Source organism: Jaculus jaculus, chromosome 15, assembly GCF_020740685.1.
Source record: "Jaculus jaculus isolate mJacJac1 chromosome 15, mJacJac1.mat.Y.cur, whole genome shotgun sequence".
Lineage (NCBI taxonomy): Eukaryota > Metazoa > Chordata > Mammalia > Rodentia > Dipodidae > Jaculus > Jaculus jaculus.
Genome location: NC_059116.1, coordinates 42,040,638 through 42,054,724, shown reverse-complemented (window position 1 = coordinate 42,054,724; position 14,087 = coordinate 42,040,638).

The following is a 14,087-nucleotide window of genomic DNA, read 5'->3' as shown; positions in this document are numbered from 1 at the left end:
AGCCTCTGCTCATGCCATGCTTTCCCTATCATTATGGAGCTTCCCCTGGAAACTATATGCCAAAATAAATACTTTGCTCCTCTCATCAGCTGCTTTGTTCCAGAAATGTGAAGGTAACTATACTACTCATTCAGTCTTCACATTTTATAGCACTACACTGTGATTTCTGTCAATTCAATTTCACTTTAAAATCAGTAGGCGGGGAGGATAGTAGGTTTGAAATACACTTACGAAGTCTTTTGTCTTTTAAAATAAATCTTACTTTAGCTCAGCCATGCTTTTCTAAGGATTTTTTTTTAAATTTTATTCTAGAACATTTTTTAATAAACTAGCAACACACAGATGAGAAATAAAATCTCATATAAGAAGTGATTAAAACATAATGGAACATTATTCACTTTCACAACTATCCTGAATTCCCATGGCAAATTACCAAAATTTACAGTTTTAAATAGGGAATTAGATATGAAGTGTGTAAAGACAAAATTTGCATTGGTGATGAAAATTATGCATATGCATAATACCCAGAAGAAAGACAATTACTGCAGCTGTACTCATTGGCCAAGGGACATGTGTCTGATGTGCACTTAAATCCCATGAAAAACCTGGCTCGTTAGCCAAATGCTGTATGCTGAGGATTATTTAAGGGTGAAGAGGTTGCTGATGCCTTGTTTCAAGGCATCTTAATGAGAGGCTCCTTCTCTGAGAATCCCAAATTCTTTTCTCCCTACATGGAGACCTGGGCCTCCAAAGGAAGTCCTGAAGCAAGATTAGAGGCAGGTGTAGCTTATATTTAGACCTCACGGGTAGAGTTGCTGATACTTTCATGTAAAAATTGTGACACCACAATGCAGTATGTATAGCCAAGCACATGAAATACACTAATAGCATAAACAAAAATCACAGAATCTTTGCATATATGCATTCCATATGCACTGAGTGTTCTCGTACTCAAAAGAAGATTGCCCCAGGTGGCACCCTCTTACATTTTAAGTCATAAGTCCCCTTCCACCCAGCACCACTAAGTACAAGGGAATTATGCATTATGTATTTTGTGTCTACATTCTTTCATATAATGTGATTTTCATGAAAGCCACAGTATTGCTATATATATCATGTTGAATTTATTTCACATTTATTGTGTAGAAATAGTATCATTTATTGTCTTCTTTCTTGTTGATGTATTGCACAGAAATACTATTATTTATTTGTTCACTTTCTTGTTGATGACATACATTTTAACTATTACTGGAATTTTCTCATTATCACCAAAGCTCTTAGGATCAGCATTATCCACATCTTTATGTGGCCACATGCATTCATTTTTCTTTAACATTTTCTTTAAATATTTAATTAACTTATTTATTTGAGAGAAAGAGAAAGAGTGTGTGTGTGAGAGAGAGAGAGAGGGAAAGAATGAGCGCACCAGGGCCTCCAGCTACTGAAAATGAACTCCAGACACATGTGACACCTTGTCCATCTGGCTTACATGGGTCCTGGGGAATTGAACCATGATCCTTTGGTTTTGCAAGCAAATGTCTTAACCACTAAGCCATCTCTCCAGCCCCCATTTTTGTGTCAAAGGGCAAATAACTGTTGAACTTGGTGTAGATACTACCAGCGAGGCTTCTAAGCTGCTGGACTGTTTTCCTTCCCTTTTTGTAAGTCTTACATGAGAGCACCTCCTGGCAGTGTCAGCACTTGCTGTTTGACACTGACAGCCATTTTAATTTCAGCCATTTTGATGTGTAAATGATTTATTTTCATGGTAACTTGTGACTTTAGATTTCCACAGGGCCTTTGACTGTCTCTAATTTTATCATCAGATCCAGTATTTCTTGTTCTGTTTCTTCATAGCTGGTCTTGGCCATCTTTGATGTATTCCCCCAATTAGCTGCATTGTAATTTTCTTTGGATAAGCATTCTATCTACAATACTGGACAATTTTACTGTTACCACTCCGTAGGAATTAACATACTTTAATCATTGGATATAGTTCAAAAACAAAGTACATCAACTAAGACATATTATAACTATGATGACTATGACTTTTCCTTCTGTTAATAAAAGATCACATAAAACATATATATATATATATATGTATATATATATATATATATATAATGTGTGTGTATATTGTGTATACATAATACACGTAGGTGTGTGTGTGTGTGTGTATGATAGTTCTTCTTGATCCTGGCATCATCTAGTTTTTTTTTTTTAAATTTTTATTTATTTATTTATTTGAGAGTGACAGACGCAGAGAGAAAGACAGAGGGAGAGAGAGAGAATGGGCACGCCAGGGCTTCCAGCCTGTGCAAACGAACTCCAGACGCGTGCGCCCCCTTGTGCATCTGGCTAACGTGGGACCTGGGGAACTGAGCCTCGAACTGGGGTCCTGAGGCTTCACAGGCAAGCGGTTAACTGCTAAGCCATCTCTCCAGCCTATCATCTAGTTTTTAAACAGTTAGCTTGAGATCAGTGGAAGACCTGAGCTGACATTATGTGATATAGCTAAGTGGCAGAAGCACTGTTCATTGATGTATGGTTGGACATCATCATTCCAAATGCTCAACCTAATGAAAAGATGTGGGAATACTTTCATCTTTTCAGTTCTGACAGCAGAGGGAGAAGAAACAGAACTGATAGTGATGTCTGAGCTAATTGTTGTGATAGGGAATGGGAAGGATGGCTGCTTGTACCTCATGAGTAATTGAGAATCTGAACTGGCTTAACGCAATTTTGGAGGGTAACATTTCTACTGTTCATGCTATGATGCCCACTTTTAGTAATAAGGAGAGCCTACTAAATATGAATTTTCCCTTTCTTCTGCAGACTAAGGACTTAATGAATGTGGGCAACATCTTTATAGTTCTCAGTGTGCTAAATTAAGAAAAGTAGTGATATGGATTAGGAATTGTAATGGGTGAATTTGGGATTCTGGGGTGCTTCCTGGAATCCCAAGCCCAGGGTACATATCTGCAAATTAACTAAAGAATTCAAACAACTGGCAATTCTAGACTTAAGAAAATGATTTTTGAGTGTTTTTTTTTTTTTGTTTTAACATGTAGGGTCTCGCTCTAGCCCAGGCTGGCCTCAAACTCACTGCGATCCTCCTAAGTCTACTTCCTGAGTGCTGGGTTTAAAGGCATGTGCACCACCACACCCTGCTAAGAAGATGATTTTTAAAATACTACATTTCATTCAGATAAAGGGCTGAGGAAGGGAAGGTGGAGTGGGGAGAAGAGTTATACCACGTGCTCCAGGATCCCATGTAAACAAACATTAATCTTAGATAAAGAATTAAGAGAAGGGATTAACAAAACAAATGTGAGTTTCCAAAAAGATTAAAGACAGTGATAAGAAGTGTCCCTTCCCACCCTAGCAGGGCTGCAGGCATGGGAGAAAGAAATGTACTGATGTGAAGACCCAAATCATTGGTGCCACAGTTCTGGAAAGAGAGCAGGAGTCAATCTCTCTATAGGTCAGAGAAGATACACTTTGAGTTGTGCTTAGCACACCTGGACGCACCTGCACCAGGTGTCCCAGCCAATCAGCTTGGACTCCAAGGAGGAATCTACCCAAACCTGGACAGAGTACAAGCTCCACAGAGATCTGATGGGGTGAGACGGGCAAACACTGAAACTGAAAACAGAAGCAGGTGGGAAGAGCTGAGATGATAGGAGTGGTGAGGGTGTGACATCCTAAAATCATCTAAGATCTCTCTCTTAAGGGCTGTCCTGATCCTACCTCACCAGAAACCACCTGCCTGCTCTGGAATCCCCCACAGAGTGAGGCTACATTTTCTGGCAGTCAATGGAAATGACCAGCAGAAACATGGTTGTCATTCTGCCCTGAGGGAGCTAGAACTCCAGCCTGATTCAATCTCATCCAAGGCAGGATCAAAGGTTTCCTCTCTCTCCTTCAGCTTTCCATGGGCTAAGCCCCAGTAGGTGGGTTCTCCCTGAACAGTGTTCCTCCTGCTCTTATCAGCCAACCAGTGTCTTTTCCACATATTTGAGCTTAAGGAAGTTAATTCTAATTGAATGCTCAATTTATAGAAGGACTTGATCCAGGCTTCCAAGTGAGATTTTTCTTTGGCTTAGAAAGTGGGTGAGAAACTTTGGCACTTTCCCGCTTTTTTCCCTTTCACCATAACTCTCCCTAAATAAATCTTATATTTACTATTCTCTGTGTCTATGTTTTTCAATGCTTTGATAATATGGACAAGAACTGGGGACTTGAGAGCCACTGACTTGGGAACTCTTCTCCCACTTAGAACTCTATGCTGTTTCAGTAGAAAACAAAAAGAATTCACAATGAATCTATGACCTCAGGATTTGCACTTGAATTTTGAAGTAAAACCATTGTTTTATTTTTCTTGTTTTTAGCTTTCTTTAACCCAGTGAATAAAGGAAATATTAATATTGCTTGCAGATTACTTGAGATCTATTAATAGAAATTTTAACATCATTTACTAATAAATGAAGTTTCCCCAAACAGAGAGGAAACAGAAATGAAAATCATAAACACACAAGATCACATAAAACAGTTTTTTGTTTGTTTTGTTTTTTGAGGTAGGGTTTTACTCTAGCCCACGCTGACCTGAAATTCACTATGTAGTCTCAGGGTGGCTTTGATACTCATACTTCTGCCTCCCTAGTGCTGGGATTAAAGGCATGTACCACCACACCCAGCTAAAACAGGTTTTTCATGACATACAGATGACCCTTTATCAGGTATACATCATGAGTTTGAACTTACCTTTAACCACCAAGTGTCTCTTCATCCCTGAACTTGTCTTATCCTAGGATTGAAATGACTGAGCTAACCAGGCTGTGCATGCTTGAGAAAACTGTGACATATGAAGATCAAAGACTTGAGTCCAAATTTCAGATAAAGGTGGACATTATGCTAGCTATTTACATTTTTATAAAAATATTTTTTGTATTAAAAATGTAAAATAGTAGTAATAATGATTACTTTAAAGATTATTATGAGAATCTAGTTATAATATATATGTGCATATATACATATGTACATGTACATGTATACACACATATATATGAAATTTGAGTGTGGGGAACCTCCTAACAACTAGGCATGTAAAAATCTGGGAGTGTCACAGGAAAACATGATGGGAGCAAGAGGTGGCACACAGTAAGAGGTGGGGCAAGAAAGGGCAGGAGGCCAGTCCTGATTGAGCGCACTTGACTGATCACATGATTGAAACCTAGCTGATGTAGCCTCTTGTGAGTAGTGAATTACATACACTTCAGTCTCCTTCAGCTGTTTATTTGATAGGAAACATCTGGGCTTATCTTCTCAGTTTTGTTCTAATTGCTTCAGTTGTTATGAAGAAATGGAAACTCACCTGCTCAGGGTTTATATCTGATGAGGGAAACATTACTTTTAACTATATAATTCGGGTGAGGAAAAACTGGCCATCAGTGACTTATTCTAAGAAAAGGTGGGGGCATGGAACACAGAAAGACCCAGCAGGGAAGATTTCCAGCACAGGAGAGAGGAAAGTTGGTGGATGGGAAAGAAAGCTGGACTGAAAATCTGGAAGTAAAATTTACACAGCTATGGATTGGAGGGACTATGATGGAAATTTTAGATTCTCATTTGTATCCCTTTCTTAAGGTAGAGATGGGTGGTTTTCCTCAAGTTTCTCATCTGTGTCTATTCTGTCAGCACAAGGTGTCCCAATGATATCTTTCTGCTTTGTTAAAATTTATCAAGAAAGGACTTGAAAATCATTCAAGGCTGTTTCCATTATGGCAGGAGAGTGATGCAGATTTCCAAGTACTCATCAAAAAATACAGGCATTGTTTTGGGAACAGGAAAGTTCTGGTAGCCTCTCATGAGAACTAGGAGGGTGTGTGCTTTCTACCTGTGTTGTCCTCTGGCATGAGGAGAAGGTCCAGATGAAGAAACAATGTCTCTAGGCAGATATCTCAGCATACAGGGCTTGTGTGGATGCCAGGAAAGAAAGCACTGATTGTCATACCTTATTGGCTACTTTGTACTCTAACTCCCTCCAACAGCTCTCAGAATTCTTTACTTAGGCTACATATCCCATTTATGAAGCTCATTTACTTGATAACTGAACAAAAAATTGACCATTTCTGGAGAAGAAGCTTGCATAAGTGTGATGGATTTCTGGGCTCTGGCTTTGGCACTACTGGGGCCGTTATAGAAATGCGGAATTTCAGGCCACCCTACACTCACTGAACCAGGACTTCATTTTTCTTTTTTATGAAGAGAATGCTTTGTATGGATACATCACGTGTTAGTACCATCTTTTACCTCCTCCCTGCCCCCAATCTGCAAGGGGTGCTCCTCAGTGGGGTTCCTGGTGTTGCCCATAGGGTCGTGGGTTATGCATTGTGGGAGTAGCAGTCAGTTATTGGGGGAAGGCAATGCATCTCCTGTGGCTTTTACAATATTTCCAACCCCTTTTCAGCAAAATTCCCTGAGCCTTAGTGGGTGTGTTTTAAGTCTGCTTCAGGGATGAGCTCTTAGGAGCCTCTGGACCTCTGCTTTGGTAGGTGTTGAGTGTCCTCAGTGTCTGTCTCTTCCACCCTGGCACTGCTTATCAGGATCACCATAGAAGCAGCACTCTTTCTTTTCTCCCCAGTTCCTCTGTGGTTTCATGTGGGCTTTGATTCAGATGTGAGGGTAGTTTATCTCCTTGGGGCTTGATACCCTCTGCCAAAGTAAAACAGATTCTCCAATGGAGAATGAGGTCAGCATAGGTTAAATTGGATAAGTGTTATTAATTTCAGGAGATTCTGATGGATGTAGCCCTTCTTTTAGCCAAAGAATAGTGGGAACTTGATATTGGAGAGCATAATCTTTGTCTCCATAGGATTCAGAGCTTGTTCCCAGTTCCAGATTTGGGTTCCTTTCCACTGAGTGGATCTTTTGACCAATCAGAAAGCCATTGGTTACCCACCATGGCTGTGTGCACCATTGCACTGTTGTGTGCTTCTACTCAGGCTGGTTGCTTCTGCGTAGCTTAGACTCCTGCTTGTTCACACCACCGTTGGCCACTATCTCCAGTAGCTCATGCAGTGCTGGATCTCTTCTCAGTTCCAGTTGAGTCTTTCCTGTGTCAGCAGCATAGGGCGTCTTCAGTGATAGGGTCTTACCTGTTACCTCAGGTGAGTAATCACATGCTTTGACAGAAGACTGTCTTGTTTTGGGGTTCTCGTAGGTCTCTCCAGTCAACTGATCAATGTGGATAGCACCTACTTCTGGTTTTGGAGCTACAGGTCATAACCAAAAATTTTAAGGTTAGGCTTTATCCCACCCTCTCTAGGGCCCTTCTGTTTGGGTGCTCCCCCTGTACTCCCTTTGAAGGTGTTTTTAGTCTACCTTCAAGGAGAAAGATTTCTATAGTGCCAGTTCATTTGAGGTTTAGTTTTGTGTTTATTTTCTTGACCTTCCACTTCACCACCCCCAAAATGTTCCATCCCTATTGTCTGAGTCACAAGTTGCCTATCCGGTACTTCAGCATCTCAAGCTGATCCAGGTTAGGAATTTCAGGTGAGTGAGAACATGTCTCATTTGTCTTCCTGTGACAGGGTGTGTTCACTGAGTATGATCTGTTCTAAGTTTCCTACATATTTCATTGTATCATTTTTTTTCTTACTGATGAGTAGAGTCCCATTGTGTATATGTACTACAACTTTGTCATCTATTCATCCAGCGATGGGCACGTGGGTTGATTCCAGTTCTTAGCTACTATGAAATGAGGTGCTATGAACATGGCTGAGCAAACATCTTGGTAGTGAAGTGTGGAGCATTTAGGGTCAATGCCCATTAATGGAATAACTGGGTCTGTTGGTAGTTCTATATTCATCCTTTTTGGGAGTCTCCATACCGAATTTTACAGTGGTTACACAAGTTTCCATTCCCCCAACAGTGACTGAGGGTTCCTGTTTCCCCACATCCTCACCAACTTCTGCTGTCATTTGATTGTTTTTAGTGATTGCCATCCTTACTGGAGTAAGGTGGAATCTGATAGTTGTTTTAATTTTCATTTCCCTGATGGTTAGGGATGTTGAACATTTTTTAAGTGTGTGTTTGCCATTTGTATTTCTTCCTCTGAGAACTCCCTATTCAGTTCTCTACCCCATTTTTTTCAGTGGGTTGCTTGATTTTTTTAAAATTGTTTAATGTTTTGAGCTCTTGGTAGATTCTAGATATTAAGCTTCTGTTAGCAGTATAGCTAGCAAAAAAAAAATCTCCTGTTTTGTGGGTAATCTACTGGCTCTGTTTATGGTATTTTTGTCTGTGCAAAATTTTTTAGCTTCATGTGATCCCATTGGTTGAGAGATTGTTTAATTTTCTGAGCAACTGGTGTATAGTTTGGGAAGTTCTTCCCCACTCATATGTCATGGAGAGTTCCTTCTATTTTCTCTTCCAGTAGTTGAAGAGTTTCAGGTCTTATGGTGAGGTCTTTTCGGAGACGATTTTTGTGTATGGTGATATGAGTGGATCCAATTTCATTTTTCTACATGTGGTTATCCAATTTGTTCAGCCCTATTTGTTGAAGATGGCATCTTTTCTCCAGTCTACATTATTGGTACCTTTGTAAAAGATCATGTAGCTGTAGCTAGTTAACCTAAGTTCTGGGTCTTCAATTTTGTTCTATTGATCTATATTTCTGATTTTGTACCAGTAACATGCTGTTTTTGTTACTATGACTTTGTAATAGAGCTTTAGATCTGGAATGGTGATATCTTTAGAGGTGTTTCCTTTTACTGAGGATATGTTTGGATATCTGAGGCCTGCTGCCATTCTGTATGAATTTTGAAATCATTATTTATATCTCTGTGCAGAATTATAATGTAATTTTTATTGGTATTGCATTAAATCTGTATATTGCTTTTGGTAGAATGGCCATTTTCACAATATTCATTCTGCCTATCCAGGAGCATCTGCTCAAATCCTCCACAATTTTATTTATTTATGAGAGAGAGAGAGAGAGAGAGAGAGAGAGAGAGAGAGAGAGAGAAAGAGAAAGAGAAAGAGAAAGAGAAAGAGAAAGAGAAAGAGAAAGAGAAAGAGAAAGAGAAAGAGAAAGAGAAAGAGAAAGAGAGAATGGGCATGCCAGGACCTCTAGCCACTGTATAAAGAACTCCAGATGCATGTGCCACTATGTGCATGTGGCTTACATGGAGCCTGGAGAATAGAACCTGGGTCCTTAGGCTTCAGAGGCATGCACCTTAACCACTAAGCCATCTCTCCAGCCTGCTTCCACACTTTCTTTCTTGAATGTTTTAGGTTTTAATTATATATGTTTTTCACATTCTTGATTAGTGTTATTTCAAGGTATGTAGTCTTTTTTGTGGCTATTGAAAATGAGACAGCCTCAGAGACTTCTCTCACTGTATATTTGTCCTTTGTATATAAAAAGGCTACTGAGTTTTGTGTGTTGATTTAATATCCTGTTACTTTGCTGAAGCAATTAATTAGCCTTAAAAGTTTTAAGATGGAGACTTTTGGGTAACTTATATATAGGATCATACTTTTGGTTTGAAGTCTATTTTATCAGATATGAATATAGCATCACCTTATTGTTTCTTATTTCCATTTGCTTGGAATATCAGTTTCCATCCTTTCATCCTGATAAGATGTCCATCTTTAGTGATGAGGTGAGTTTCTTGAAGACAGAAGATAGAATGGTCCAGTTTTCTGATCTACCTTGTTACCTTGTGTCTTTAGTGGATGAGTTAAGACCATTAATATTTAAGGTTATAGCTGTGAGGTTTGATTTAATCCCCTCCATGATGAGATGCTAAATGGGGTTTGGTGCTTTCTTGGACTTTGTATTTGTTTGAGCCTGCTCTAGTTTTGTTTATTGTGATCTTCTTGTAGGCTCTTGAGATTAATTGTTTGACTCTTCAGTGTGGAGTGTTTCCTGAAGTATTCTGTATAGTTTTGGCTTTGTGTTCATAAAGTCATGAAGGTGACTATTTTTTATGGAAAGTTTTCCTTCTACCATCTATTATGAAAGATGCTTTCATTGGGTGGAGAAGTTTGGGTTTGAAGCCATAGTTATTTTAGACTTTGAAGGGTTTCAGTCCAGGTCCTTTTGGCTTTCAGGATATCCTCTGAGAAATCTGAGGTAATTCTGATGGCATTGCCTTGCCTTTATATGTATGTAGTGAGTTGTTTCTCTTTTGCTGCTTTTGAGCCCCATTTATTTATTTATTTATTTTGCATTGTGGTCTGCCCATCTCAGGGCTAGGACCTTATTTTATTGGGGAGAAAGCAAGTATTTGTTCTGGTAGGATCTTCAATGAGTGTTTGTGTTTAAAATGTGAACTGGATTGGACTACGGTGGGGTTATAACAGAAGATGTGAAGATTGTTGAAATTGCATGTACATCAAAGGTACTTGCAGAACTGGGAGGCAGGGAACTGGGAGCTCAGATATTCATACTCCATTTGTGTGTTCTCTGCATCATTGGGGAACTGGATGTGGGGAAACCAGACTCTGGGAAGCTGGGGGACCAGGAGCAAGATGCCAGCTCCTAAAGTGTCTCATGTACCCTTTGGCTCAGGGGAACAGGGATTTGAAAATACAGGGGCTGGTTATTTAGAAAGCTGAAGCAAAACTCCTGCTTCTGAAACACACACACACACACACACACACACACACACACACACACACACACACACAGGTCCAGGCTGCTACAAGCCAGCAGTGGGGGTACCAGGACAGGGAACTGGGCAGTGGGGAATGAACTTGGATCTCTGCATGCACCTTCTGAAGCAGGGAATCTGGGAGTTGGTGGCCCAGGGACAGAAAGTAGAGCAAAGGACCTGCTTCTGCAGCATGCGCACAAGGTCCACACAGTCCCAAGCCAGCAGCAGGGGTACCAGCCTGGAGGTGGGGGATGAACCAGGAGCTGTGGCCTACTCACTCTGTGCATACATCTCAAGCTGGGGATCAGGAGTCAGAGAGTCAGGGGAAGCTCAATCAACAGGAATTACATTTTAAACCTGGACCGACCTCCAGTGATCTGTGGGCCCACTAACTCTTGAAAAGCTGGATTCATACATCAGGTCTTTTACTTTCAGAATGAATGCCCCTGCTGAGTGTCATGGAAGCCCTTTTCTCTCATTTAATTGTTTCTTCTTGAAGTGCTGTTTTCATCCCCTGGCTATAGATACAAAGTCGTTAGCTCCCTCAGGCCCTCTCAGAACTGCTGTGGAACCCAGCCTCACATATTTAATTCTTTTAATGTTTTCTCATAAATCAACTTCTCCTTCCCCTTAATCAATCCAGCAAATCTCCACTGGATTTGTGGTAATTTGTCAACATCTTTCTATATCTGTGAAGCTATAAGCCTGCATGCAATCTTCCATGAGCTGCATGAGCAGACACAGGTATTATTAAAAGGATTTAAAATTCTCTTAAGATTAAGTGGTCAAGACTAATAGTTAACCAAAGGGAAGGTAATGTATATGCAATATGAGAGGAAAAGACGGTCAATTAAAAATCCATTTGATTCCCTCATCTTCTCCATAGTCATTAGCAGCATAAAGTGCAATTCAAAAAATAGCTGTCAAACTTTGATGTGTGGACATGCTGCTCAGTATAATGGTTATATAAAAGTATAAGCCATGACTCTGGTATATAGATAGGTTTTTATTTTACTGGACAGAAGTTTTGCAATAGAATAAGCTCTGAAAAAGTACAAAGAAATACATGCCATGAATTAATTAAGTGGTTGAGACCTAGGGGAGAGAGAATTACTGCAGACAGGAACACTGAGAGATATTTCAGTGAGACCTTAATAATGTTTTACAGTCTAGATTACTGAAGAAAAATGGAAAAGACATTCCAGGAAGAGCAAATGAATTAATAGCATAAGTCTGAACAGACATCTACCAAAAAAACACAGCCAATAAATATGTCTTTATTTTCTCTACATAAGGCAGAGATGATGCCTTATGAAGCAGAGAACAAAAAACATCAGTATATACTTTTTAAATTATACTATCTTTTTCATTGAAAAGGAGGAAGAATCAAGCAAAATAGGGAATACTGAGGGAAAAGCTATGTTTATTTTCTTTTTAGTCTATGAGCAGAAAAAGAGTAAAGGGACAAAAATAGTCTCCAGCAATATTTTCTAGTGAAAAACTTGAAACTGAAATAGGACACAAGACACATGGATTGTTTAGCTGATCCCACTGTAACGAGGCATGACAAGTTGGATGTCACTTTCCCGGTACGTGAAATGGGAACTGTGCTCCATAGTGACCTTCCTGGGGTGACAATGTCTTAATACTGGACTTCTATTATTCTAAGATGTACCTGAGGACACTGATATGAAATGACTATGTAAAAATCTATTCTGTTTAAACCTAATCTCCTCTCAGAAGGGAAGGGCTTTTGTTTCATTCATAATGGAGCAATGGCTATCAACTGGGGCTATCCCAGACCTTAGCCTGTTTGGTCAGCACAGCCAGGGCAGGCCAGTCTATCACCAGAACTCTATTTTTTTGGGGTGGGGCAGGGAAGTGTTCTTTGCTTATATTGATTAGATTGTTATTTTGCAGCAGAAGCAGCTCTACTCAGAAGCCTTGCTCCGTGTGAAGGACACCTTAATGCTTGGAGTGCAATATGGAGACTTGGTGAGATTGTCCCATCTCTGCCTGTAACCTCTGTTCTTAAAGATCAAATTAGAGCTGCTCTTGATGCATATTTAGATTCCTAATGCCTGCAGGGCAGTAACACAGGCTGCTTCTTTCAGCTGTAATAACAAGGTTTATTTTATTGCAGTTTGAAGGCTGTTCAGGGTCTCAGTAGGAGAATATGTCCCCTGGCTCAAATAGGCCCAAATCTACTAAGTCTCCCTTTATCCCCAACCTTTCTTCTTAACCTTGTTTTATTGTTATTATCCCCAGGAGGTCATGAGCAGGAGTTTGAGACAGAAAGAAAGTGACATTTGTATGATTATTCAGCATATTGAGATAGTTTATTATCTGGGAACTCATTCCTCTTCACCCCCAAGGAGCTTAGATGAAATAATATTAACGCATTAAACACATAACGTGAGGCTGAATTCATTAATACAGTATCCAAATTGCCTACAAACTGTGGTCCAACTGTGCTTCTTTTACTGAGATCAAACATGGAGGTGGATGTGAACTCCATGTTTTGCAAGAGGGAGCCCAAGGCAGTGCAGAGAGGTCTAGACATATAAGATGCCTTACATTAAGTTTTGTGCAGGGTACAGATCTGAGACACGGAGCTATCAGCTGGAAATTGAAGGCATGCCATCAGGAAATGGAATAGACTTATGACAGTGACATTGCAGAAGTCAGAGTGAAAGCAACAAAAAGCATGACTTCGTAGCCAGGAAAACTTTGGTGTGTCTATGCATATACAAGATATCAGAAAGGATGGTTACTAAGGGTGGAGGAATTTTGTGCCCTGGGTAAGTTTGTGTCTGTGAGGAAACTCCTAGCCTAGGATTCTTCAGGGGTTTATAAACCTAGTTCTCCTCAGCTGAAAATACACTGGAACCATAGTGGTTGCCCACTTACCTTCTCCACATAAAAATGCTCTATGAAGTATTACCTTATTTTATATATTTAACAATGACCTCTTTCAAATTTCAAGAACAATTCTCCTCAGGATAACTTTAGTGAACACTTTCAGTTGTCTCCCAAAGATATAAACTCTTCTTTCTGGCAGAGATTAGATCTTGATCAGGTCTCTCTTTGTTATGCAGCTATTTTATAAGAGAAGCTGAGCTCATCTCCAGCTGAAAAGATGGGCATTTTTTCATTAAAGTAAATGACCTCTAGAAGGTCTGTGGTCAGGGAGTTGACATCTGATCCCCTTCTGTTCTCTCACACTCAAGGTTGTCAGGGTTTGCTTTTATGAGATAACAGCGGATGATGGAGTCCCCCTGCTCCTAGGAAAGAGCAGGGGTCTTGTCCTTAGTAACTTTCCATTAGAAAGCCCCCAGGAATTCCAGCCACAAGCAAGTCTTCCTGAGATGGGTGATGTGAGGTATGAATCCCAGAAGTGGGCCTGGCGCTCTGACTACATGG